The sequence below is a fragment of the Ovis aries genome, chromosome 9 (assembly GCF_016772045.2).
Source record: "Ovis aries strain OAR_USU_Benz2616 breed Rambouillet chromosome 9, ARS-UI_Ramb_v3.0, whole genome shotgun sequence".
Lineage (NCBI taxonomy): Eukaryota > Metazoa > Chordata > Mammalia > Artiodactyla > Bovidae > Ovis > Ovis aries.
The window spans coordinates 38,742,638-38,769,687 of NC_056062.1; positions in this window are offsets into that span (position 1 = coordinate 38,742,638).

Below are 27,050 nucleotides of genomic sequence, written 5' to 3' on the forward strand. Positions count from 1 at the left end.
TCTCCCTGAAATCAGACCAACCGGGTCCAGATCCAGGCTCCACCACTTATTGCCTAAACTCAGGCAGGTTGTCTACCCTTTCTGTGCTTAGGTTTCTCCATGTTAAAGAGGGAAGAGTTATAACACCTCTATCTACTTTATTGCTGTCTTATAAGAATTCAATTACACAATTCATTTGAAAAGCCTGGAAAGGTCTTAAGCATGCACAAAAGCACCAAATGCACGTAGTTTGTTGTTGCTCAGTTGCTAAGTTGTGTGCAGAGGCTTTTAATTTGGACACAAGGGCAAAAAGCCCCCTGGGTCCAAGAAACCATGCCCTATGCACTTGCTGAGATGCCCTGTGTCTCTGTGCTTGGAAATCAGCTCGTACGACTTGGTGACACAAATCATTAAAATGCTGGGGAAAATTGCTTATGAACCAACACAATTTCCACATTATAATAACATGATTCTCCTATTTACTAAGCAAAGATGAGCTCATTTGCATCAGAGAAACAGACATCAGAGTAGAAAAAAATTTATCTGTGCTGTCCCATCTATCTTTGCATATTAGTGTGGAATTCAGTCATTCATTCATTTGTCCATTCCACATGTCCTGTCAACCTGCAACGTGCAAGGCACGGCGCTGGGACCCCTGGGAAGCAAACACGTAAATCTAAATGATATCAAATGGTTATTTGTTCCAAAGCTCGATCGCCATTTTTCGTAATGAATTCCCAGGTCAGAATGTGTATCAAGCAGAAAGACTGTGATCATTCTGAGTTGGACACAGGCGTAGTTGTCTAGACTCTTACAGCCACATGTGTAATATTCTGAAGTGGGCTGAGGTACTTTTTCTCCTTTTCTTGTTAAAGTCGTTCCCTCAGAAACTGATTTGTTTTGTGCTGCTTTCCATTCACATCACGATCCAATCAAACCACAGAATATAGGAAAGATCAAAGTAGTGCAGTCTAGCCATCTACAGTAATTCATAGAATATATGAGGCATTAAAATTTTCATTCTTCATTCTTGTGAGAAAGACTATAAAGGTAACCGAAAATGATGCAGAATATGAATTCATTCCTGAGACAATGATTGTAGCAAGAATGGGAAGAAGCATAAACCAACAGACCTTTTTTTTTTTTTCGCCTCAATTTTAAACCCTTTTTGAAAAACAGTTCTTGCCTGTGTCATTCACACTTTTACTTTTATCTTTGATCTCTTCAGCTCTTCTCTTATCTAAATGGTACATGAAAAAAAAGCCCAGAAAAGTTTTCAAGTATTGGCTTCCTGCATTTTCATCCAAAGCAATTTTACAAGCATTCCCACAAACACAAGGAAAATTGTCCAGGGTGATGCCTAACAGATGCAGAAACAATTGATTGAAAAATGAAAACTTCAGTCAAAGAGCGAGGAGGAGGGGGAAACAGTCACCTCCTCATGAATTTTATTCTCTTCACTGTTTTTTTTTCTATTATTGGCTATGTTTCTATAGAATATATTTTCTAATTCCTTATTTTTTTTTGTTTAATAAAGTAATCCTGAAACGAATGATTTACAGCCAGGAAAATAGATGCTTTGATCATTTTCAGAATTTTAGCCAGGAGACCACGGAAGGTAAAGAAGAAGAAGCAAGTATTCAAAACTGTTTATGAGAACCAGTGATTCAAGTGATGTGATCAAGAAATTCAAATACAATGTGTTCAGATTTTTTTGTGTGTGTCTCTAGTAACATGATCCACTGAACAGTAAACTCAGGGAGGAAAATGCTTGTGGCCAATTTGTACCGTTAATCAAATGTGTAATAAAGGTTAGTGAAAGCAAAAGTGGCTCAGTCATGTCCAACTCTTTGCAGCCCCATGGACTATACCGTCCTTGGAATTCTCCAGGCTAGAATACTGGAGTGGGTATCCTTTCCCTTCTTCAGGGGATCTTCCCAACCCAGGGGTTGAACCCAGGTCTCCAGCATTGCAGGTGGATTCTATACCAGCTGAGCCAATAAAGGTAAATGACATTCTAAAAGAAAAGGAAGTTAGTTTGTGTTTATTTTATTTTTTTATAACTTAAATATTTGCAACATTTATTTGTCAATCATAGCTCAGTAAAACTGAAAAAAGACTAAAGAGAAATGTATCAACACATAGGATAGTGTGATTTCTCATAGAGAAGCTATGTGATAAAAAGGTTCAAGATGAAGGGAGGGCTGATAATCTACATGACATTTTCTAGGCCCATGGTGCCATGAGCCTCACTGTCCACATTGTCTGTCCCACCCCAGGCAGGCTGCTGCTGCTGCTGCTACTAAGTCGCTTCAGTCGTGTCTGACTCTGTGCGACCCCATAGATGGCAGCCCACCAGGCTCCCCTGTCTCTGGGATTCTCCAAGCAAGAACACTGGAGTGGGTTGCCATGTCCTTCTCCAATGCATGAAAGTGGAAAGTGAAAAGTGAAAGTGAAGTCGCTCAGTTGTGTCCGACTCTTAGCGATCCCATGGACTGCAGCCCACCAGGCTCCTCCGTCCACAGGATTTTCCAGGCAAGAGTACTGGAGTGGGATGCCATTGCCTTTTCTGCCAGGCAGGCACTGATGGTCAAAGAAGACGGACAGAGACAGATACAGGAACCTTGGACAAGAGCTGTACAAGAGTGTTCCCAGATACCCGTGGGCCCCAAGTTACTATTAGAAAGTTGAGGGAATTAGTTTGGGGCCTACCTATCTTTCTTTCAGTGATTTCTCTCTGCCAAGGTGACTTCCCATGTAATTCTGGAACATCCCAGGGCCGTTTGTAGATGCTACAGAACTCAATAGTGAGAAGGATGGTGTGAGAAGGGCATGGATTTATGTCAGATGATCTGGGTTCATCTTCCAACCCCACCGCCAACCCACTGTGTGAATTTGGGCACATCACTCTGTCTCCCCAAGCCACCGTTTCTTCATCCATAAAATGAGAACAACAAATCTTACTGCATGAAGATTTTTGAGAATGACCTCAACTAAATTACTTAGAGCACCAGGTATAGATGGGTTCTTGGTGCAGACTCTGAAATGACTTGAGCTTCTGCTGTACAGCAGAAACTAACACAACATTGTAAAGCAAATATATTCCAATAAAACTCAATAAAAATATAATAAATGAAATAAAAAACTGAAACCAAAAATTGAGGCCTCGGGTAAATTTTTATCTTACTTGAATATTAGACAGATCTTCAGATTTAGCAAATAAAGATTTGTAATACCAATTACATTTAAATTGAAAATAAAGAAAGGGAAATTTTATTACTATAATTTTGCCCCCAAATATTGCATGGATATCCCTAAACTGGACTTCCCAGGTGATGCTAGTGGTAAAGAACCCACTTGCCAATGTAGGAGACATAAGAGATGTGGGTTCAATCCCTGGGTTAGGAAGATTCCCTGGAGGACAGCGTGGCAATCCACTCCAGTATTCTTTCCTGGAGAATCCCATGGACAGAGGACCCTGGTGGGCTATAGTCCATAGGGTCACACAGAGTCGGACATGACTGAAGCAGATTAGCATGCACCCACGCATCCTTAAACTAAAATTTATTTTAAATAATGCTGCAATGAACATTACAGTGCATGTATCTTTTGGAATTATGGTTTTCTTAGAGTATATGACCAGGAGTGGGATTGCTGGATTGTATGGCAGTTTTATTTTTAGTTTTTGAAGGAATCTCCATATTATTCTCCATAGCGGTTGTATCACTTTACATTCCCACCCTTTTCTCCACACTCTCTCCAGCATTTATTGATTGTAGATATTTTGTTTGTATGAGGTGGTACCTCATTGTCATTTTGATTTGCATTTCTCTAGTAATTAGTGATGTTGAGCATCTTTTCAGGTGCTTCTTGGCCATCTGTAGGCCATCTTTGAAGAAACGTCTATTAAGGTCTTTCATCCATTTTTGGAGAAAGGAATTGCAACCCACTCCAGTATTCTTGCTTGGAGAATTCCATGGCCAGAGGAGCTTGGTGAGTGATAGTCCATGAGGTCACAAAGAGCCGGACATGACTGAGTGACTAACTCTTGTCCATTTTTTGATTGGCTTGCTTATTTTTTAGAGTCTTGAGCTACATTAGCTATTTGTATATTTTGGAGATTAATCCCTTGTTGACCTTAAAAGTCTATTCCAACATGCATCAGGTACAGACAGTGTTTGATTCCACTTATATGAGGTACCTATATAGTCAAATTCATAGAGTCAGAAAGTGCATGGGTAGCTACCAGGGGCCAAGTGTGAGACGAGGGAAGGGGAAATGGGAAGTTAGTGTTTAATGAGGACAGAGTTTCAGTTTAGGAACATGAAAAATTCAGGAGATGGATGATGGTGAGAGTTGCACAACAATGTGAATGTACTTAGTGCCAGTGAACACGCAGTCAAAGAAGGTCAAAAGAGTATATTTTATGTTATGTGACTTTTACCACAATAAAAAAATTCATTAAAAAAAAACAAAAACAACAAAAAATTAACTAACAGCCACTTTCCACCAGTCCTGCCAAATATGCAAGTGATTTCTGCAAGTGAAAAAAAGAAATGTAACTTTTCTAAACTATCAAAAATACAAATTTCAAGTGACCATGCTAGAGACTCTCATTTTGCTTTGCTGTATCAAAATTATAATAGAAAATATTTATATAATATTGATTTTAAACATGCATGAAAAAATTGGGGCAATTAATTTTAAAAATATTCATTTGTTTTGTGGTGTTTGCATTTCTAAGCTTTTTGAAAAATATAATTAAAAATTATATTCTAAATAATCACCAATTTTCATATACATGTTTTCATAATTTTATGTTTTCAAGAGATATACCTAACTTGTATGTACTCCGAAAGGGAAAGTGAAGTTGCTCAGTCATGTCCAACTCTTTGTGACCCCATGGACTGTAGCCTATCAGGCTCCTCAGTTCATGGAATTTTCCAGGCAAGAGGACTAGAGTGGGTTGCCATTTCCTTCTCCAAGAGGGTGAGAGAAGGAACATGCACACTAGGCCCCACAAAAACCTAGATCTAACTGGAAATAATAATAAGCAAAATTTGTTGTTGTTGTTGTTGTTGTTGTTCAGTCACTAGGTCATATCTGACTTTTTGCAACCTAATGGGCTATAGCCTGCCAGGCACCTCTGTCCATGGGATTTCCCAGGCAAGAATACCAGAGTGGGCTGCCCTTTCCTCCTCCAGGCAACCCAGGGATCAAACCTGTGTCTCCTGCATTGGCATACAGATTCTTTATCTCTAAGCCACTAGGTAAGCCCAACAAGCAAAATAGACTATAATAAAAGTACACACTGACTGAAGCTTAAATTGTAGTACGGGAAACAGCCAACAAATAAATCCTGTAAGTAAAGTTGTCAAATGGTGATAAGTGCAGTATAGAAAGACAGTGAGAAACAAGTGCTGGAGTGGGGTTAAGGTTCAATTCTCAATGTTTGTTTACGCGCTAAGTCATGTCCGACTCTTGCAACTCCATGAACTGTACCCCACCAGCCTCCTCTATCCATGGGATTTTCCAGGCAAGAATACTGGAGTGGATTGCCATTTCCTTCTCAGTTCTCAATACAGGAGTCTCAATGAAGCCCTCAGAAGAAGAGAACATTTGAGCAAAGACTTGAAGCACTTGAAGGATTGAGCCCAATGGATATCTGGGGAAAGAAAGAACCATAGATAGAAAGTTGCAGAGTCTGGGTTGCGACTGAGATGCATCACCATGGAGGCCAGTGTGGTTGGGGCATGGTGGGCAAGGTGAGAGGGGAGAGATGTCTTGTAGGGACCGCCTTGTGGGCTCTTGTGAGTATTATGGTGTTAATGAAAGTGAGATAATTGGAGGATATTCATCAAAGGAGCTGGTGAGCTCATGTGGATTTAAAAGGATTACTCTGGCTGCCAGGTTATGCAGAGATAACCTCAGGAAGTCTACTCAAGAGGCAACTAATTCATTCAATAGATGCCAGTGGTTTGCCAGAGTGGTGAGAAGTAGTCAGATCTGGGATCTATTTTTGAGGCAATGGAGGTAGATTTGATTGATGAGATAATATATACAACATGAGAAGAACAGAGAATCAAGGATGATAAATAATTTGGTTATTGATATGGACAATGGGAAAGATGGAGTTGCCATTGACTATGATGAGAAAGACTTCAGGAAAAGCAAATTTAGAGGAAAGATCAGAACTGCTCATTTTAAGATGTCAGTTGGACTGATAGCAAGACAGAAGTTGACAGAGGGAGCTTGGAATTCAGGGAGGGAGGTCTAGGTTGGAGGTATAAATTTGCAAGTCTTTGACATAAAAAGCTATGAAACTGGAAGAGCTCTCCAGGGAAGTAAATGTAGAGAGAGAAAAATACCCCAAGGATTGAATGTGGGCACTGGAAAAGTTTAGGGAAAGAACAAAGAATCCTCAACGGAAATACAGAAGGAACTTCTGGTGAGGCAGGAGGAAAGCCAGATAAGTATCATCCTGGAAGCAAATAAAGAGAACTTTTCAAAGAAGGAGATATTAACTTAGAGAGAATCAATTAAGATAAGGATTGACTACTGAGCATAGTTTTCTAAAACAGAAGCCATTGTTGGCCTTCATAAAAGTAGTTTGGTGCAGTTGAGAAGGAAAAAATCTTATTTCACTGATTTCAAGGAGCAGGAGGGGAGGACTTGAACAGAACAAGTACAGACAACGTAAGGGATTTTGCTGTAAAGCAGAGGAGAAATAGGGCTCTAAGTGGATAAGAGGGGTAAGATTTTTTTTAAATAAATGAAATAGCAAAATATTTTTAATTCACTTGATTCATTACGGAAAGAGAAGCTGGTGGTTAAAGAGAGGGAAGAAATTATTTCTCATTAGATAAAAGCTTAGTTATTACTATGTTGCTGTCATTTATTGAGTGCTTGCTATATGTGCTGTGTCCTTTGATCCCAAAGAAATTATTTATTTCTCACATTAACTCTAAGAGCTACTTCATCACCATTGAATAAAGAAAAGTTTAGGACACTTTCATAGGGTTATACAGGGAAGAAGCAGAGTAAATATTTTAATTCAAGTTTTCTTGATTCAAACATGGTGACTTCAAGTCTTCCTCTACTTTGTATTCCTTTGTAGGAAAGTCTTCCTACTTTGTATTAATCTACAGCATATAGCAGATATGCTGTCAATTTAGAGAATGTATAACTGCATGAATGAACAAATGGTAACTATGTATATTCAAACACATATACTTACAGAGGGGTTTCCCTGTTGGCTCAATGTCAAAGAATCTGCCTGCAATGCAGGAGATGCAGGTTCGTTCCCTGGGTCAGGAAGATTTCCTGAAAGAGGCATGGCAACCCACTCCAGTATTCTTGTCCGGAGAATCCCATGGACAGAGGAACCTGGCAGGCTACAGTACACAGGGTCACAAAGAGTCAGACACGACTGAAGCAAATGAACATGCACGCATACGTACAGACATGTACACATATACATATATTTATACATACACACGGGATTGCAGTGGACATTTGCAGGAATAAGTGAGAAGCAGGGAGGTTGACGAACTCTTCTACTAAATCAAAAATTCCTCTCATTTCCTTCAGAAGGTGCTGACAGAAAGAATTACCTGAAAGGAGCAGTGGAAGCCAGACACCCATCTCTTCACAAATTCCTTAGTGAGCAAAGTTTCAATCAGTTAAGACATAAGGCTCCTGGCAAGACCCTAAGCTATGATACTATTTCCGAAAATCACAAACAAGCAAACAAGGGAGATTCCTCATTTGGGGGCACATTTGCTCCCTTTTCAAACCCAGAGGACAGGCAGTTGTCAACACAGACTGTGCTACAAACAGGAAAATGGTTAATTAACATTTCAGTAACCAAAAAGTTGAGCAACAATAAAAGGCATCTTCTCCATTAATTACAATCTCATTTCCTCTTTCTGCACTCTATTTTTTTCAAATAGTGTAATTTCTAAATTCCCTGGCATTTCATTTAAACAAAGAAACAGGGATATATTATAATTTTCAAGATTTCCAGCAAAATATATGATGGTTTTAAATCTTAGGGAAATCCTGGCCTCTAGTTAGCTGCTCCTTATATTCTGTAAACACAAATACTCATAAGCCATCAAGAATGTCTATAACATCATATTACAACATGTGTGAAATTCACCCTCCAAAAACACTAGCCCTTTGTGAAGAAACACCATCTACTGTCTCTCGTTTTGCTCCTAAAATCATCGCCTTTCAGCAGGAAAGAATCTTTGCTGGTAATCCACTCATTACTGCTGTGGAGTAATGAACATATCAGTTTCTATACATTTGTAGATTATATGTTTAGCTCAGAGTTGAACAAATTACTCAGACTTGGAGAGTCATTCAATTTTCTATCCTCATTAAAATTTAGCCTCATTTTGCCATCTTTGATATTAGCAATCATATTTTCAATAGAATTTTGAACAGCATTATTTCAATCTCAATGCACAAATAAGTTATATAACCATTCTTGGCTGCATTATAATCTTCTTAGCTTTAATTACTGTTCCTTAGAATACTGTTTTCCTAGTTTATAGGTTTTCACATGTATCCCTATTTTCTATTCTATAATAGCTCCTTCTGGTTGAGAAAGAAATGAACACGTACATATATGCCACATTCTTTAAAGACTGTGCTTTATCATTTCAATGGTCATTGTATCTAACATATTAGGTATTGTAATATGATACTGTGCAGTCATAAAAGAAACAGAATTTTAGAAAACCACAGGGCTTAGCATAAATCAGCAAGCAGGATGTACTTAGGATCAAACATTAGAAAGTGTAACTCTAAAATAGGGATTTCATTTTGTTAAGCTCTGGGTAGCGCAGAAATACTCAGTTTTATTTGGGACTCCTTCATAGAAAAGGTCTCCCCTTGTGGCTCAGCTGGTGAAGAATCCACCTGCAATGCAGAAGACCTGAGTTCAGTCCCTGGGTTGGGAAGATCCCCTGAAAAGGGACAGGCTACCCACTCGAGTATTCTTGGGCTTCCCTGGTGACTCAGCTGGGTAAGAATCCACCTGCAATGTGGGAGACCTGGGTTCAACCGCTGGGTTGAGAAGATCCCCTGGAGAAGGGAAAAGCTACCCACTCCAGTATTCAGGCCTGGAGAATTTCATGACAACTCTCATGGTATGGGTAGAACCTGATTGGGAATTTATTGCACACACGTAATCCACATTATGTAATCGAAGAAACTGAGATTTAGCAGTCAAAGAACTCACCTAGAATATCTATTATTAAGTTGTAGAACTAGTGTTTGAACCTAAGGCACAAGTTTATCTATCGACAGACACTTCGATTGTTTCCATATGTTGGCTATAGTGAATAATGGTGCAATGAACATGGGAGTATGGTTATCTTCAAGACAGTAACTTTTATTTCCTTTGGAGATATACTCAGAAGTGGGATTGTTGGATTATACGGATGTTCTATTTTTTAACTTCTTGAGTTACCTCCATATCATTTTCCACTGTGACTGTATTAGTTTACATTCTCACTATCAGTGTAGAAGGGGACAGCAGAGGATGAGATGGTTGGTGGCATCATCGACTCAATGGACATGAGTTTGAGCAAACTCTGGGAGATAGTAAAGGACAGGAAAACCTGGCATGCTGCAGTCCATGGGGTCGCAAAGAGTCAGACATGATTTAGCAACCAAACAACAACAACAGTGTAATAAATCCTGATTTTAATTATCATCCCCCCTATGATTAATGATGTTGAGTACCTTTTCATGTACCTGTTAGCCATCTGTATGTCTTCTTTGGAAAAAACTTCAGTTCCTCTGCCTTTTAATCTTTTTTTTGTCATTGAGTCATATCTGTCCCTTATATATGTTGGATTTTGTTCTCTTATCAGATACATGATTTACAAATATTTTCTCTCCCATCCCCTTAATATAAATACTGAATTCAGTTCATATTTTGTTGAGGATTTTTGCAGCTTGGCTCACCAGCAGCTCCTGCTACTTACTTACCCATGTCTCCAGTTTTTAAAAGACTTTGATTGCTGGAGTTATGCTCTTGATGACTAGTCAAATATCACCTCCAGTTCCCAATGACATATTACTTTTAGCCTCACTTGGAGTCTGTGAGTGAAAGGCTACTTGTTTTATGGGACCCAAGTGTAGATATCTCAAAACATCACATTAACTTGACCCCACAACTGGTTAACTCATTTCTACCCTAGGGAAACACAAGTTTCTCTATATTTAATACAGTTCTCCATTTTCCCTTAATTATTTTCTTTCTTCCCACTAAGAGAAATACTTTTTTCTGAATATACAAGTTATGAGTATCTACTTAAAAATTATGTGATAAACATTTTTCATGAATATTTGTCTGAAGCTTTAATTAAGGTAGAGTTACTGGTTGAAGCAGCATCAACTTCTTAAAGGCTTTTGAAACCTGATGCCAAATCACTTTCTGGAAAAGTATTTATTTACTTTACTAAAGCAATGCCTAAGAGTGTTGACTTGACTGAATCATATCAATATCAATCACTAAATATCTTCTACATTTGATGAATAAAAACTATATATTTTTATATTTGCATTAATTTGAGCAGTCATGTGAGTTTGAACATTTTCCATATTTATTTTCATATTTATATGTCATTATGCAAACTGTTCATGACATCTATTTTAAAAAATCAGGATTCAAAATGTATCTTAGTCATTCACAAGAGATCATTATATTTAAAGTAATTAAAAGTATATAATTTTTAAAATTATATTTGTGATATGAATAAAATATAGTGTATACATATAATATTACAAGTAGCATGTTACAAATATAAGCATTACAAACTATATGCCTTTTTCCCTCACTATTCTCCAGCCTCCAGAAAACTGAATCACTACCAATATCTTCCTTCCCTGTTGTTTTGTAAGAACTATGAGATCCAAACTGACAAAGAGAAGCACTCTTTTTACATGGAGGTGATATCAAAAGGAGGTGTGCAAACAAAGGCATGTGCCTGGCAGAGACCCAAGTAAGCACTGGTGAGCTAATGGACAGATGTTGAAAATAAATTGTGATAAAGTCCTAGTTTTGGAAGAGATGTGGTACCTCCCCACTTTGGGAAGAGGTGTGGTATACACCTACTTTGGGAAGTGATATGGTACAGTCCTACTCTGAGAAGAATATGGCACAGTCCTACTTTGGGAAGAGATATGGTACATCCCTACGTTGAGAAAAGATATGCTACAACCCCACTTTGGGAAGGGGTGTGGTACATCCCTACTTTGGAAAGAGATATGGTACAGTCTTACTTTCTTCCCAGTGAGCAGCATCTACTGTAGGTGTGGGTTTTATACTTTATCTATTGCAATTCCGTTTTATCCTATGGCATAAACTTGGCCTTCTATTTAACATTGTCAATTGTCATGTCTTCTTCCCATGTCTTCATTTCTTCACAAGGATCTTTATTGAGAAGCTGAGAGAGCTTATAAAATAGAGGTAAAGCATACTGCTGCTGCTGCTGCTGCTGCTGCTGCTGCTGCTGCTGCTGCTGCTAAGTCGCTTCAGTCGTGTCCGACTCCGTGCGACCCCATAGACGGCAGCCCACCAGGCTCCTCAGTCCCTGGGATTCTCTAGGCAAGAACAATGGAGTGGGTTGCCATTTCCTTCTCCAATGCATGAAAGTGAAAAGTGAAAGTGAAGTCACTCAGTCGCGTTCGAGTCTTCGCGACCCCATGGACGGCAGCCCACCAGGCTCCCCCGTCCATGGGATTTTCCAGGCAAGAGTACTGGAGTGGGGTGCCATTTCCTTTTCCAAGGTAAAGCATGAACCATGTGCAATGACCACCTCTCACCTTTTCACTTCTACCTGCCTCTATGTTTTATCCACACATCAGTACCAACTGCAAGGTCCTTTCTCCCTTGATCCTCGAGAGAATGCCCTGTTCATTATTCTTATTCTGAAATTCAAAATATATATTTATATCTAAAAGCAATTATTTTCAATCACTACAACAATGTTCAAATACTTAAAATTCGGTTCACTCAATTGATAATGGAATTTTGGTTTTATCATCATTTTGAGGGACAGGAATTAACTTTTTAAAAATTTTTAATGAATCAATCAGTTGTTTTCCTTTTCAAGTAATTAGTCTTAGTTGAATATAAGCCACCCCAAAATCTTTGCAGTGATATAAATAAATAAATAATTGAGGTTACTCAATCCAGTCTTAAATTCTAAATCAACTTGGAAATTACTATAAGGTTTCAACACAGGCAATTACCCCTGCCCAATTTTTCCTTAAAATCAAGACTGTGTGTTTAAAACATTTTTCTGCAGGCTCTTTGGAAGTGTGACTATAATCTAAAATACATATATAATTTGGTGCTTTGGTTAATATGATATTTAAAACAAAATATTTGAAACACGTGTCATTTTCTGGTTCTGCAGCTCATTTTTTTCCATTAAATTCTAAAAATTCACTGTCAGTTGACTTTTACGTAATCTTAAAGTCATACTCATGTATTATAAAACAGTTTACCAAAACTACATGGACTCATGTTTAACCATTTTGTAATTACATTTTTAACATACTCTTTAAACTGCATGAAGATGACACTGCTATCTATTGGTGTTTAATTCACACCCAACATCCTTTCTAGCTTAAATTAAATCCTTATTGGAGACATTTATTCCAACTGTAACTGTTTTCTCTAATGAACTATCAATTCATTTCCCCACACAGCATGTTCTAATTTGTGCTTGTGGTAGTTTCTAGAAACATATGGGGACCAACTGTGGTTATGTTTGGGGATCTTCTGTACAAAAACATGGTAATTGCTTTTGTTTTGCTGATTACTCTCTGAGACAGTTTCAAACCTCTTCAACTTTTTCCTCTATCCATGAGGTTTTTAACTGCAAATTCCCTTCTGTTTTATCAGATGAATATCCCATAATGAGCGTATTGGATGGGCTGGTTCATCTGTCCAGAGGTTCTATGATCTTTAGAACAGATCAACCCCTTGCATAGAATTTACAAATTGTTCCCAGATATCAGACATCATCAGGCTTGTTATTTCCATAGTGCCATAAACACAAAAGCAGAAGAGACTTAAAAGGTAAGAGGCCTTTTGCAACATAAAAGAAAAAGCAAGATTGGCGCCTCCTTTGCTTGTGGTTCTTTGAGGGTTGGGGGTTGGAGGGAGCAGCAAAAGATACAATAATACAAGCATCTTTCTGATTGATTAAAGTAGTGAAGTGCACTCTTCAGTTCATAAATAATGCTCTATTACTTTTCTTCAAAGACAAGTAAACCTTGACAGAATGACCTTTTCTAGGGCAGGAGTTGTTTCAGTGCCATAAATTATACTGTAAAACGAGTGGAAATGCTACTGAGAAGTGTGTGACAAAATGAGATTAAAGATAACTATACACAAAAGATTGTTGTTTTATTAATGGATTCCTGTCATTGGAATGAAAAATCCTCAGCCTTCTACTGAATGCTGAGATCACATCGAGCAGCAAATTAGGAGGGCACTTTCTACAAGGTAACTAAAAGGGTCAAAATAACAATATTCTGATTGGTTTTTTTTTCCTCCTGTATTATACTTGCTCTTAAAGCAAATTTAGTTGTTGTCAAATAAGCTTGCACTATCCACAGTCATTAGCTCACAAAAAGAAGGATGGAGCTGTAGGCTGGCTTGGGTATTAGGTCTGTAGCTGCAGAGAGGTTAGAAGACTGCTCAACAGAAGCTCCGGCGGGCGGCAGTATGTTCATCAGCGTGCTTGTGCATCACTCAGAGGAGAAAGCATATGGGAATTCTCCAACCCTTCATTTATCCAGTGAACACTCAGTCTGACAGAGCCATCCATGTCACTTGGAAGAAAAGAAAAACCATCTCCTAGTGACTGAAGCTGTAAGCGGCTCTGAACTTCTTTTTTCTTACAGTACACTTGTTTCCAATTTTACCCACTAGTGAAAAAACAACTTGAAGTGATAAAAACTAGACTACGACCACTTAAAATACAAGGAAGGATTTAAGTCTATGTAAATTGAAAGAGATCATGGGGATTCTAGGGCTTTCTGTAAGCTTCTACATCCTGTATAAACAGAATATAGAATTCCTTCTAATGTTATTACTGCACGTTTCACTGTTGTTGTAATTATCTCTGCCCAGTTTTTCCTTAAAATCAAGACTGTGTGTTTAAAACATTTCTCTGTAGACTCTATGGAAGTGCAATTTTAACCTAAAATACATATATAAAGAAAATGGATCAGATGTGGAGACCACAGGGGTAAAAAGGAACAAAAAAAGGGGGAAGGAAAAAGAAGTCACAAAGTAACAGATAAAGTATTTTGAATGATAAGTTTCAATAGTAAAATTCATTCAAGTCTTAGAGCCCTTTGTTGTACAGCAGTGGCAGACACACAATTGAGTAAAAGAAAACAGAAACAGAAATCATCCTATAGAATGAAATCTTTCACAACTTTCCCTGGAGCTTGATCTAGCAATGGGTCACTCAAATAATAACTACTCTTGTTAGATAAAGCATATGCTCAGCACGGCATGTTGCCATAAATCACTCCTTGTCACAAAGAAGAATAGATACACCGGCTCCTACTGCTTTGTTATTCTTTATAACTAGACACAGGGTATCAGTGTTACCTTCACTATTGGAAGAACAGAAATGGATGCTTTCATCCACCCATATCATTTTTTGGTGTCAGGAAGCCAAAAGACAAAACAATGGGATTAGTGTTACAAGGAGCATCCATCTACTTCTCACATAAACATAAAATTCTTCAGTGCCTGTGGAACAGACGTTATGTTTGGGTAGATATTTTGCAGGTGCTTTCTTTGTGAAAAGCAGAAAGCCATCTCCTAATCACACAGAATGCTTATCCATTCTTTCTCCATAATGTACTCTTTACTGAGTTTAGGAAACTACTTGAGGAGATATACCATTATTCAAATTTCACACTGATCTTAGCACACATTAAACAATATATTGTCATACTGAGAATATACCTATTGCCATTTAGGTATGTCGTTTATGACATATATGACATACCTAATGTCATATAAATATTGTCATTTTGAGAATATACCTCACTATCTGCTTTTTGGGCTTTTCTAGTGGCTCAGTGGTAAAGAATCTGTCTGCCAACACAGGAGATGTGAATTCCATCCCTGTGCTGGGAAGATCCCCTGGAGAAGGAAACGGCAACCCACTCCAGCATTCTTGCCTGAGAAGTCCCAGGGACAGAGAAGCCTAGCTGGCTATAGTCCAAGTATTAGCAAAAGAGTTGGAGGCAACTTAGCAACAATGTTTCCTTTTTAGGAAAAAAAAATTAGCTAAAGAACTCCTTTTGATAGACGTCTTATAATTCCCAAAATGATCTTTTACTGCACCTGTGTGTGCCCTGTTCATTCTCCTTGAGTTACAGCAAGGTAGTGCTCAGCCTTGTCTTAGATAAGGCAGAAGTGAACTGCAATATAAAGAATCTTCAGGATTCAAGGCAGTCTTTAAAAAGACCTGTAATCTCAGAACCAGAACAACAGCAGTGATTCCAAACAGATATCAAACCTCTGGGCATCCCTAATCTTGGAAGCTAAAGACATGTGCTGGATGTCAAAAATTGTTTTCTTTAACAGTTAGTCAATTAACCTACCTATCTGTTTTTACCATTAAAAAACCTTCACTCTCCCATGGTATCTTCCCCACTAGAATGTAGAGAAGCTATTTATTCATCAGTATTTAATAAGCACTTCCTGGGTGCCTTCTATGAACCAGCCAGTGGGACTCAGAGCCACCAGGATTCTTCTGGGCTTCAGAATCACTCCCCAAAGTCATTCTCCTGCTTCCAATAGAGAGAAGTTAATTCATCCTGCAACTCTAAACTTTTTCATATGCAGACAATTTTTTTGTGCTTCCAAATTCTCAACTTTTAAACCCTAAATTTGGAAAATTGGGACAAGGTTCCTAATCTCACAAAGAGGGTATCGCATGAAAACCATGTTTTCGATAATGATTTCACATGTATGTTAATTCATATCTAATTCTTAATATCTGCAACTCTGAGGCTAAATTCGAGTTTCACGGAATAACATTCTAATAGTAAAGTTACAGAATGCTTCAGATCTCTCCTGGAAGTTGCAGCAAGTTATGCAGAAACAATTTATATCTGCTTAAATATTTATACACATCTACACGCTTTTACACAATTATCTCAATTTTTGTCTTAGAGGAAATCTCATACAGTGCTAGTATAAATATTGAACATGTCTAAGCTAAATTCAGATTAAGAATGGCCCCTTCATCATCATGTTCCCCAGCATTCTGAGAATAACTTGGAAAGCAAAACAGGCAGATTTTTTCACTTCTTGATAAGGACAGAGTGAGTTTCCACAAAACAAAGCAACTCAAAGAAGAGATGCCATGGCTCTTTTCTGAGTTAGTGCTACTGCACTTGTTTCTAATACACCCTTCTAACTGATTTGACTGTATAGCATCCTGTCACTAATAAAAGGAAGACATAGCCAATAAATAGCAATATAACCCCAATACAGGATACACAAGTGTCCCCAAAACTCCAGGAGTTCAGTATTACATTGCAACATTCAAAGACCAAAGCCAAGTTCCAGATCAAGTAAAAGAAAACAACACGCTAAAATTCTTAAATTTAGTAGTATAAAATATAGGATAATAGTTTTATTAGGGATATGGAAAGTCTTTCTATGACATACAGTTCAGTGGTTGCAGAGAATTATACTGGCAAATTCAACCACACTGAAATTTTAAATTCTCTAAAGACAAACCACCATCAAGAAAGTTTTAAAAAGGAGACACAGCCTGTAAGAATACACTTTAATGTACATAACATAAAAAGTAATATTCTTTACCTGTTAAAATTCCACTTCAAGTTTAATCAGCAGCAAGTAGAAAAAATAGTTAAAGGATATGAAAACCCAATAAAATTGAGTAAAACCACAGAATAAAATAGCAAATGAATATAAAAATATAGGTCGACTCAAATTGATAATCAGGAGAAGGTAAATTAAAGGAGACATTTCTACCCATCAAATTTGTAAACATGTAGAAGAATATTAGAGGAAGGAAATGGCAAGCCACTCCAGTATTCTTGCCTGAGAGATCCCGTAGACAGAGGAGCCTGGCGGGCTATAGTCCATAGTGTCACAAAGAGTCAGTACAACAGAGCATGCACACACACACACACACACACACACACACACACGGAAGAATATTAACTAATTTGACTTGGATTTAGGAAGACAATTTGGCAATCTGAGTCATAGTTGATGGCAGGAAATTGGCGTAGACCACTTGATAAATAGTGACCATATTCACTAAGCCTCAAAAAATCTCGCAGTAAGCAGACCAGGAAACCCAGCTCAAAAAGAAAAGAGCTCAGTGACTAATCCAAAGTCATGTAAATCTATTGGTATAACTTAGTTTTATGCTTGGTTCTCTAACTTCCATTTTTCCAGACCTCTAAGCTTCTTCTTATAAATTAGTAAGCACTTATTTTTTTTCCTTTATTTGCACTGGCTGCTAAACATTAGGCATCATTTTTTAAGTAAAATATATATGACCATATCACATGCTGCTTAAATTTTTTGAAAATTCTTTTAGCAAGAGTGTGATGTTAAATATTAGTCTCTTTGTTTGGAAATAAAGGGCTTAGTCTAAATACCCTTTTAAAAATCACGTCTCTAAAATTCTGTTAGTTTATGGGTATTCTCAAAGCACTTGGCTGTGCATGTGTCCTTCCCTGTTTTCCCTTTTTTTTTTTTTTTTCAAAATGTACTTTTTTTTGTCTGCACTGCATGGCATGAGTAATCTTAATTCCTTCAACCAGGGATTGAACCTGTGCCCCCTACAGTGGAAGCCTGGGGTCTTAACCAATGAATCACCAGGAAAGTACTTGCGCTCTTTTGTTCAAGCCAGATGGGCCTCTCAGGTCCACCTTGTGAAACCAAAATTTAGAGATGCCACTTCTAGGAATTTTCAGTATATTTTAATCTGTGCAGTGAAATTTTATTTCACGGCTATTGTGAAGTTTTATTTCACTTCTATTCATTAAAGTCTTTATCTCTAGGATTTAATCACTGAAATATAATTGTGAGAATCCATTACATTACTATATAATAATATAATTTTATTATGTAGTGTTAAATGCATACTATACATTTAAAAATAAAGAACCTACTACCATAAGTGCATTCACTAACTTCTGACATGAAGTTGTTTGCAAGCTATTTTTGAAAACTTACTTACTCAAGGAGATAATTTGGTGTCTATATATTTTCCTCTATGACAAATATTTAATATATGTCATAAAAATGATGGTCTAAACATGATGCTATAAAATGATTCACAGATCTTTCCTTTATAAGAAGCTTCAAGAGTGTGACCTTGAAAACTCAACCACTGAGGGAAAGCAGATGGGGAGGGCAGGTAGTCATGATCAATAGTAAGAAATCGCCCTTGTTAACAAAAGCCACTATATGCTCATAACACATCTGCCTATATATTCCTTGATTCAGTGAAACATATGGAACTCTTATTCATAACTCTACCCAGGATATAAGATATAAATAGATTAATGTGATGTACTAGGTCCAATCACAGAAGTTTATTTAACATGATGAGAAAAATGATTTCACCTGAAAATTTGAGCAAGGTGTGCAAGAGAAGATGATTTTTGGGCAGGAGATCAATAAACACATGGGAGAGTGTCATATATATCCTCTGCACTTTTTTTTTTTTTACTGTCGAGGTTAAAGAGGCTTTAGAATATTGACTTAAGGGCCCAAGTTTAACTCTAGTTCAGAAGAAGTAAAGTAATTTTCCCAGCCCTTTCTCAGGAAATTCTGATTCGACAGATCTAGAATGAGATCCAAGAATTTGTATTTTTTTCAAAATTTCCCAGGTGACATGTGAAGTTCATGGGCTATTAGCATAATAAACTGGGTAGAAGGTAGAAATACTCTTGCCTGGAAAATCCCATGGATGGAGGAGCCTGGGAGGCTGCAGTCCATGGGGTCGCTAAGAGTCGGACACGACTGAGCGACTTCACTTTCCCTTTTCACTTTCATGCATTGGAGAAGGAAATGACAACCCACTCCAGTGTTCTTGCCTGGAGAATCCCAGGGACTGAGGAGCCTGGTGGGCTGCCGTCTATGGGGTCGCACAGAGTTGAACACGACTGAAGCGACTTAGCAGCAGCAGCAGCAGAAGGTGGGAATGGGAAAAAATGCTTCAGGTGTGGTTCGTGAAGACATTTTCTCTGGTGACTCAGACCTGTTTGCAATGCAAGAGACCTGAGTTTCATCCCTGCATTGGGAAGATCCCCTGGAGGAGGGCGTGGCACTCCAGTATTCTTGCCTTGAGAATCCTCACAGACAGAAGAACCTGGTGGGTTACAGGCCATGGAATTGTAAACGGTGGGACACAATCAAGCAACTAAGCATACAGCGTATAGCACAACTTTAAAAAAATAAACTCTGACCCAGATTGGCTGAGTTCATATTTTGTCTCCATATTTTACTAGCTATAATAGTGTAGGCAAAAAAAAATATAACTCTTTGTGCCACATTTTCCTTCTTTGTAAATTGAGGGTAAAAGAGATTACCTCTCTGTCTGGAGTATGAACAAAATACTGAGTTAGCATATGGAAAGCTCATAGAGCAGGTCCCAGCATTAGTCAAGTGAAAAGCAACATCTTCCACTTTCTTTATTATTCTTGTTTGTTTTTACAGACATCAATATGAGGTCATATTGAAAAGTGAAAACAGAAAATTTCCTCTTGCTGTTTTTCTCATGACCCTTCCAGCTTTCTGGTAAACCTGACTTCCAACCCTGTTCCTTTTCTTTGCAGAATAATGAACATCCCTTTCATTTTTTCTTCATCTATCTGTCTAAACCCACCATACTGAAAAATATTATACCTTTACCAAGCTTATCTTTTTTTCTCCCACTTTTAGATCACCTGATCCTCTATAAACCTGTGCAGTTCTCCCACTCCCAACATTTCCTTGGTCAGAACTGTTTATATAAGGCCGATGAACAGTTCCTCTGGGCAAATCTATTTGTTTTTCACTGTGTTAATCACTTCCTCATGAGCTTTCCTGGTGGCTCAGATGGCAAAACATCTGCCCGCAATGTGAGAGACCTGGGTTTGATCCCTGGGTCAGGAAGATCCCCTGGAGGAGGGCATGGCAACCCACTCCAGTACTCTTGCCTGGAAAATTCCATGGACAGAGGAGCCTGGTAAGCTCTAGTCTATGGGGTCGCAAAGAGTCAGAGACGACTGAGCAACTTCACTTTCACTTAATCACATCCTCCTCAAAATTCTACAGTCATTTCAAAGTAATAGAAAAGAATTTCAAATACAGATTACATTTACAAGTGCTATTAAAATGCTAAACAATGTCAAAACCTCTATAATCTGGTGTTCAATCTAAATTGAGGAGTAGGCACTTGGCAATTTTATAGTTTCACCCAAAAGTTTTTATTTTCTTTTTGTCAAGGGGCCACATTTTGGTTGAAGAATGTGTATGAAATAGTAAGTGATTAAACTATACTATACAGCTAATTTTGATTTATATGTATGTTTGCACATATATAAATACTATACCATAAATCAAATGTACATTTTGTGTATTATATATAATACATATTTTATATATAAATCATGTTATTAAAGATCAGAAAAAAACTAATTGGGGAGTAAGTATGCAGGTTGGCAAACAGAAGGTAGATAAGTGTACCAGATGTAGAAGACAGCATTCACAGAGCCTAGTGATGGGATGAGTCAGAGGACCAAAAAATGAAGTAAGGAAACCAGTTTGTGAGAAGAAAAAAGGCACTGAGACTGGAATTAGGAGAGACAAGACTGTAGTATTACATCAGTTTGGCAAGGCTGGAACTATGCTTCACAAAATCGCTGTCTTCTATATTTTCAAGTCAGGGTTGACAAAAAGAGAATTTGCATAGTATCAGGAAGGTGGATATGAATCAATAGCCACCACCCTCTGATGGTCATTAAGGTCAGAGATGACAAGAACAGAGAGACGCCTCAAGTGCTAACTTTCCTCCATTCTGCCTCCAGCTCTTCTCTATACCTATCTGCTCTGCTACCCAACTACAGCTTCACACCCAGGTCCCCTCGTGGCTTTACTCCAACAAGGATACATCTGACACCAAGAGGGCTACTGAGGGACTTCTGTCACGTTCCAGCTCACCTTTCAGACTCACACTTAAACCAGATAATTGCACCACTGTTTAGGTCTTATTCCTAACATGACTACCTCATCTGACATACACACAATGATCTTACTTTCCTGCTTGACACTGACTGACCCAGATTTGAGAATTCAGCCTGGATCTCATTGAAAATAATTGAACATTAAGGATTCTCATGCAAAAAGAGACATTGGAAATGTGGTCTTAAAGAAGATGAATTTAACAGTAGTTTTCCTCCTGATTTCATCCTGGATTGTGAGTCAGCAACTGAAAGCAAGAGTAGGACCAGATGAATGTTGTAGTAATATAAGTGGGAGCTAAGTTAGAATTAAGGAAATGATCATTAAGTCTCCAAAGTCTTTGGCAGTTGTTCCCTCTTTTCAGAGCCTTAATGGTGCCATGCAGTCCTGGGCACACGGTAGAAATCTATTGAAAGTTTACAGTATTTGAAAATGAATGACATCCATAAAACTGAGTTGTACTTTTTGTTTATTAATATACATTGAAATAAAGGAGACTCTTTCTGAATTCCATTGAAATTTAAGATCCAGAAGGCTGTGGAAGTTGGTGATTTGCCTTTCCATGGCTATATTTTCAGTGCCTAGAACAATGTTCAGCACATATCAATGTCAGAATGTATATATATATATATAAAGTAGGTATATGGATTTCTTTGGAAGGAATGATGCTAAAGCTGAAACTCCAGTATTTTGGCCACCTCATGCGAAGAGTTGACTCATTGGAAAAGACTCTGATGCTGGGAGGGATTGGGGGCAGGAGGAGAAGGGGACGACAGAGGATGAGATGGCTGGATGGCACCACCGACTCGATGGACGTGAGTCTGAGTGAACTCCAGGAGTTGGTGATGGACAGGGAGGCCTGGTGTGCTGCGATTCATGGGGTTGCAAAAAGTTGGACACGACTGAGTGACTGAACTGAACTGAACTGATATATATGGATAAAGTAATGGTTGATGTCAGTAGACATCACAAACCTTTATTTAAATAGATAAAATAGAGGGTTCAGTAAGTTTAATTGTTCATTTCCAAAATCAGATTATACACAGTGCTACACAACCACATGTGCTGTGCTATGCTTAATTGCTCAGTCGTGTCCAACTCTTTGGGACCCCATGGACTCTGGCCCCCCAGGTTTCTCGGCCCATGGGGATTCTCCAGCCAAGAATACTGGAGTAGATTGCCATGCTTTCCATGGATCTTTCCAATTCAGGGATTGAACTCAGGTTTCCCGCATTGCGGGCAAATTCTTTACCATCTGAGCCACCAGGGAAACGCAAGTATACTGGAGTGGGTAGCCTATCCCTTCTCTAGGGCATCTTCCCAACTCAGCAATCCAACCACCTGCATTGTGGGCAGATTCTTTACCAGTTGAACTACCAGGGAAACCCACACAACCTCATTAACATCTCCAAATGTTTAATCTATCAATTAAATATAGCTTAGAATTTCAGAGTGCAAGATCTAATAGAAAATGACTAGATGGAAAGTTTATGGTTTTAATCTAAATATAAATATATATATATATATGTTTAATATACTCTATCACAGGACTCTTCACTGTTGTTGCTTTTTTTTAATAGGCAAAAATTGATATTGAGGGTTTTTTCCACCATTCAGGAAAATCATTTTTTGGCTATAAATATTAATGGGTTTAGTAATAAATTACACACTTGAATGGCATTTTATTACTTAAAACTAAAATATTAAAAACCTTATTTTAAATGCACAGAGAAATCATGTAATTTAAATCACCTTAGACTTGGAAATGGACTGCAAACCAATGCTTAGAAAGAAGTATAATTCCTGAAATACGTATTTTGGTAATGGGCCAATGTGTTCCACAGATGCACCTCAAAAGAAAGAGGATAGACCCTCCAGTCTGTTATATTTTTCAGCAGATAAGCAATTTCTTTTTATTTTCTTCCCCAGGCCATTCTTTAAAATTAATAACATAAACACTGAAGTTAGAATTGATAAAGACTAATTTTTCTGACTCAAAGTAAAATTTTCTACTTTCTGAAAGTGAGTTTACTAACAATGTTATAAGGCAACACTGTAACCTTCTCAAAAATAAATCTCACAGATTGGCCACATGAAATATATATTCAAAAGTGTCTCTAATTCATCATTCGAAAATTTGGAATTTAAGCTTGACAGAAATTTATTTCTCAACTGTATAACAGATGAATTCCTCAGAATAATTTTATCTGATCATTTTAGAGGCAGAAATCGTAATTTTATTCAGGATCAATCATTATATTCTTAATCAATATTTATCAGGACCAGAGCATAGGATACTGTTCATGCTCTAAATAGTCTTGTCTAAAATTCCTTAATTCTAGTTACAAAAATACTAAACATGTAGTTTGCATTAAGATACTTAGTGTAGTAATAAGCTAGCCCACTGTTATGTAAGATGAAATAGGTTTTAAATTTAGAATTTAAATCTCTCTCAGTTCACTAATCAGAGTTATTTTCATGTCACTTCCCCATAAAGAAATTTCAGTGACTCCACAGTGAACACAAAATAAAATCTAGTTGCTTTCACTTAATAAGTAAGGATGTCTGTAATCCACCCATTTTATTTTTTAGCCTGATTCTCATTGTTCTTGAACTGACCACTACATACCAGCCACATAACACCTTCTACCATGTCTGACAATGTCTGAAATCTATATGTCTAAGGTGTCCATACATCACAAAAAGGACAACTGGAAAATGCTCCTTTCCCATCAAAACCTCCTCCCGTTCCTGAAGTATACACCAAATGCTTGCCCTTAGTTTTACAAACCGTTCCCTTCCTTCCCTTACTTGTCCACTCGCTTCATAGTTGGCACCTCTTTGCCATTTTATATTAGAGTTTCTTATATTTATATCCACCTTGGTTTCTAGGCTGTGAGGCTGTGATGAAGAGGGATCTTATCTTATTCGTATTTGGGTTTATCATATAAATAGATGTTTCCCATTAAAATATCAGTTGAATTGAACTGAACTGAATTGATGAACTGAATAGAATTAAATCAAATTGAATGGAAACTGGGAGCCAGGGTAGTGGTGGGGATGGGAATATGACATCAGATCAACTTATTCACAAATCAATTAACAATTACATTTCTGGGCCCAAATGAGACCTGAGATTTCTATTAGTCAATGCTTGGTCTGTCAGTTCAGTCACTCAATTGTGTCCGACCCTTAGGAAACCCCATGGACCACAGCACGCCAGGGTTCCCTGTCCATCACCAACTCAGAGAGCTTACTCAAACTCATGTCTAGTGAGTCGGTGATGCCGTCCAACCATCTCATCCTCTGTCGACCCCTTCTCCTCCCATCTTCAATCTTTCCTAGCATCAGGGTCTTTTCAAATGAGTCAGCTCTTCACATCAGGTGGTCAAAGTATTGGAGTTTCACCTTCAACACCAGTCCTTCCAAAGAACACCCAGGACTGATCTCCTTAGGATTGACTGGTTGGATCTCCTTGCAATCCAAGGAACTCTCAAGAGTCTTCTTCAACAATGTTGGAAATACATAAAAAGGAAAAACACCTTAAAGAATTCTCTCAATAATGCCTCAAGTTATCTCATGGGAGGAAGGAAGAAGAGAGCTAAATTTTACCATGCAATTTATACACAGAGCCATTTAATCTTCAAAGCCACCATTTAAAGAATGTGTTTCACTTAACGGGAAAGTGAAGCCCAAAGTCACACAGTGGTTGTGGGTGATGAAAAAAGAGTGCAAGCTCACATTTGTCAAGCCCCAGGGTGTGTGCTCTTAAAACCAAATTAAATTATTACCCACCATTTAAAAAATGCCATTAGGTGCAGAACTGACCCATATCCCTAGAAGTAACAAAGTAACATTTTTTGTTTTCAGTTTTTCTCTATGAACATAAACACTTCTCTTCTAACATTAGATTCTTTTGTATAAGTCACATGGTTCAATAATGTTTTACTTGGTACACTCAGCACTTTGCATATTATTCTAACACTCACCTATAAGTTTTATGCTATTGTATTCCAATTATGTATTCAGTTCAGTTCAGTTCAGTCGCTCAGCTTGTCCGACTCTTTCGACCCCATGAGTCACAGCACACCAGGCCTCCCTGTCCATCACCAACTCCCAGAGTTCGCTCAAACTCATGTCCATCGGGTTGGTGAAGCCATCCAGCCATCTCATCCTCTATCATCCCCTTCTCCTCTTGCCCCCAATCCCTCCCAGCATCAGGGTCTTTTCCAGTGAGTCAGTTCTTCACATGAGGTGGCCAAAGTATTGGAGTTTCAGGTTCAGCATTAGTCCTTCCGGAGAACACGCAGGACTGATTTCCTTTAGGATGGACTGGTTGGATCTCCTTGCAGAACAAGGGACTCTCAAGAGTCTTCGCCAATCCCTTAGTTCAAAAGCATCAATTCTTCGGTGCTCAGCTTTCTTCACAGTCCAACTCTCACATCTGTACATGACCAATGGAAAAACCATAACTTTGACTAGATGGACTTTGTTGGCAAAATAATGTCTCTGCTTTTGAATATGTTATCTATGTTGGTCATAACTTCTTCCAAGGAGTAAGCATCTTTTAATTTCATGGCTGCAGTCACCATCTGCAGTGATTTTGGAGCCCCAAAAATAAAGTCTGACACTGTTTCCACTGTTTCCCCATCTATTTCCCATGAAGTGATGGGACTATTAACCATGATAAATACTATAAATTTTGTATCATTTGACTTTTAGGCAGTTTTATACCTTTTACTATTATATATAAAATTTTGGTAAGCACCTTTGGGCCTAGACACTTTTGTGCATCTCTGATTGTTCATTTGGTTTTTAAATTTCAACTTTAATGGAAAGGGAAAAGAAAGGCACAGAGAAATTAAGCTGTATCTGATTTCACACTTCTGAAAAGTGGACTCCAGCCTTCAGTACAAATTATCTAAAACAAGGTTTCTCAGCCTGGATCACTGCTAACATTTTGGACCAGATCACTTTGCTGTGGAGGATTTGCCTGTGTACTATAAGATGCTTAACAGTATTCCTGGCCTTTATTCCTAGATGTCACTAGTAGCCTCCATCCATGTATTTATGACAATCAAAAATGTCTTTGAATGTCCATCCTGTCCTGGAGGTGGCAGGGTGGGGGAGAAGTGGATCATAAGACCTCTCCCCCATTGAAAATCACTGTATTTATTTTAACTGACTTAGTTCCATTATAGCCATCAACATTATACACACCTGACTTTGGGAGAGGAAGGAAAAAAATCAACATATAAACATACCTCTTTTTCAAAAACTGGTGGAGGTTCACAAGAAAGCAACAAATATTGTGCATTATATGAAATTATCAAAATCTCAACTTAAAGGAAATGCAGCCAGCATTCCTGAATACCAAATGATATCCAAAAATGTACAGGAAACAAGTACCAGCTTTGTGCCAAGAAGCACAAAGCTCAAGGTATAAAAGACAATCTTTTAATAGCCTGCAATATAAGATACTTCTCAGTAACTCATTGAAAAATGAAGATAAAACCTTGAATAGAGACAGATTGATATGTAAAGAAAAAGAAGGAGTGGAGGTTAATGAATTATTTCTAAATCAATATAATGTAATAAAATTCTCTCTTCTGTGAAAATGAGAAATTTGCATTTATGCCCAGTGAAATATAGATGAACAGTGATTGTGCTTATTACACCTGTCACAGAGAAAAAAATCAAGGCACATTATCTACTAGTTACATTTCTTCAAAACTGATTAACCTTAATACATTTTTCCCTTCGCTGATCTTACAGAGTTTACTGAATATAG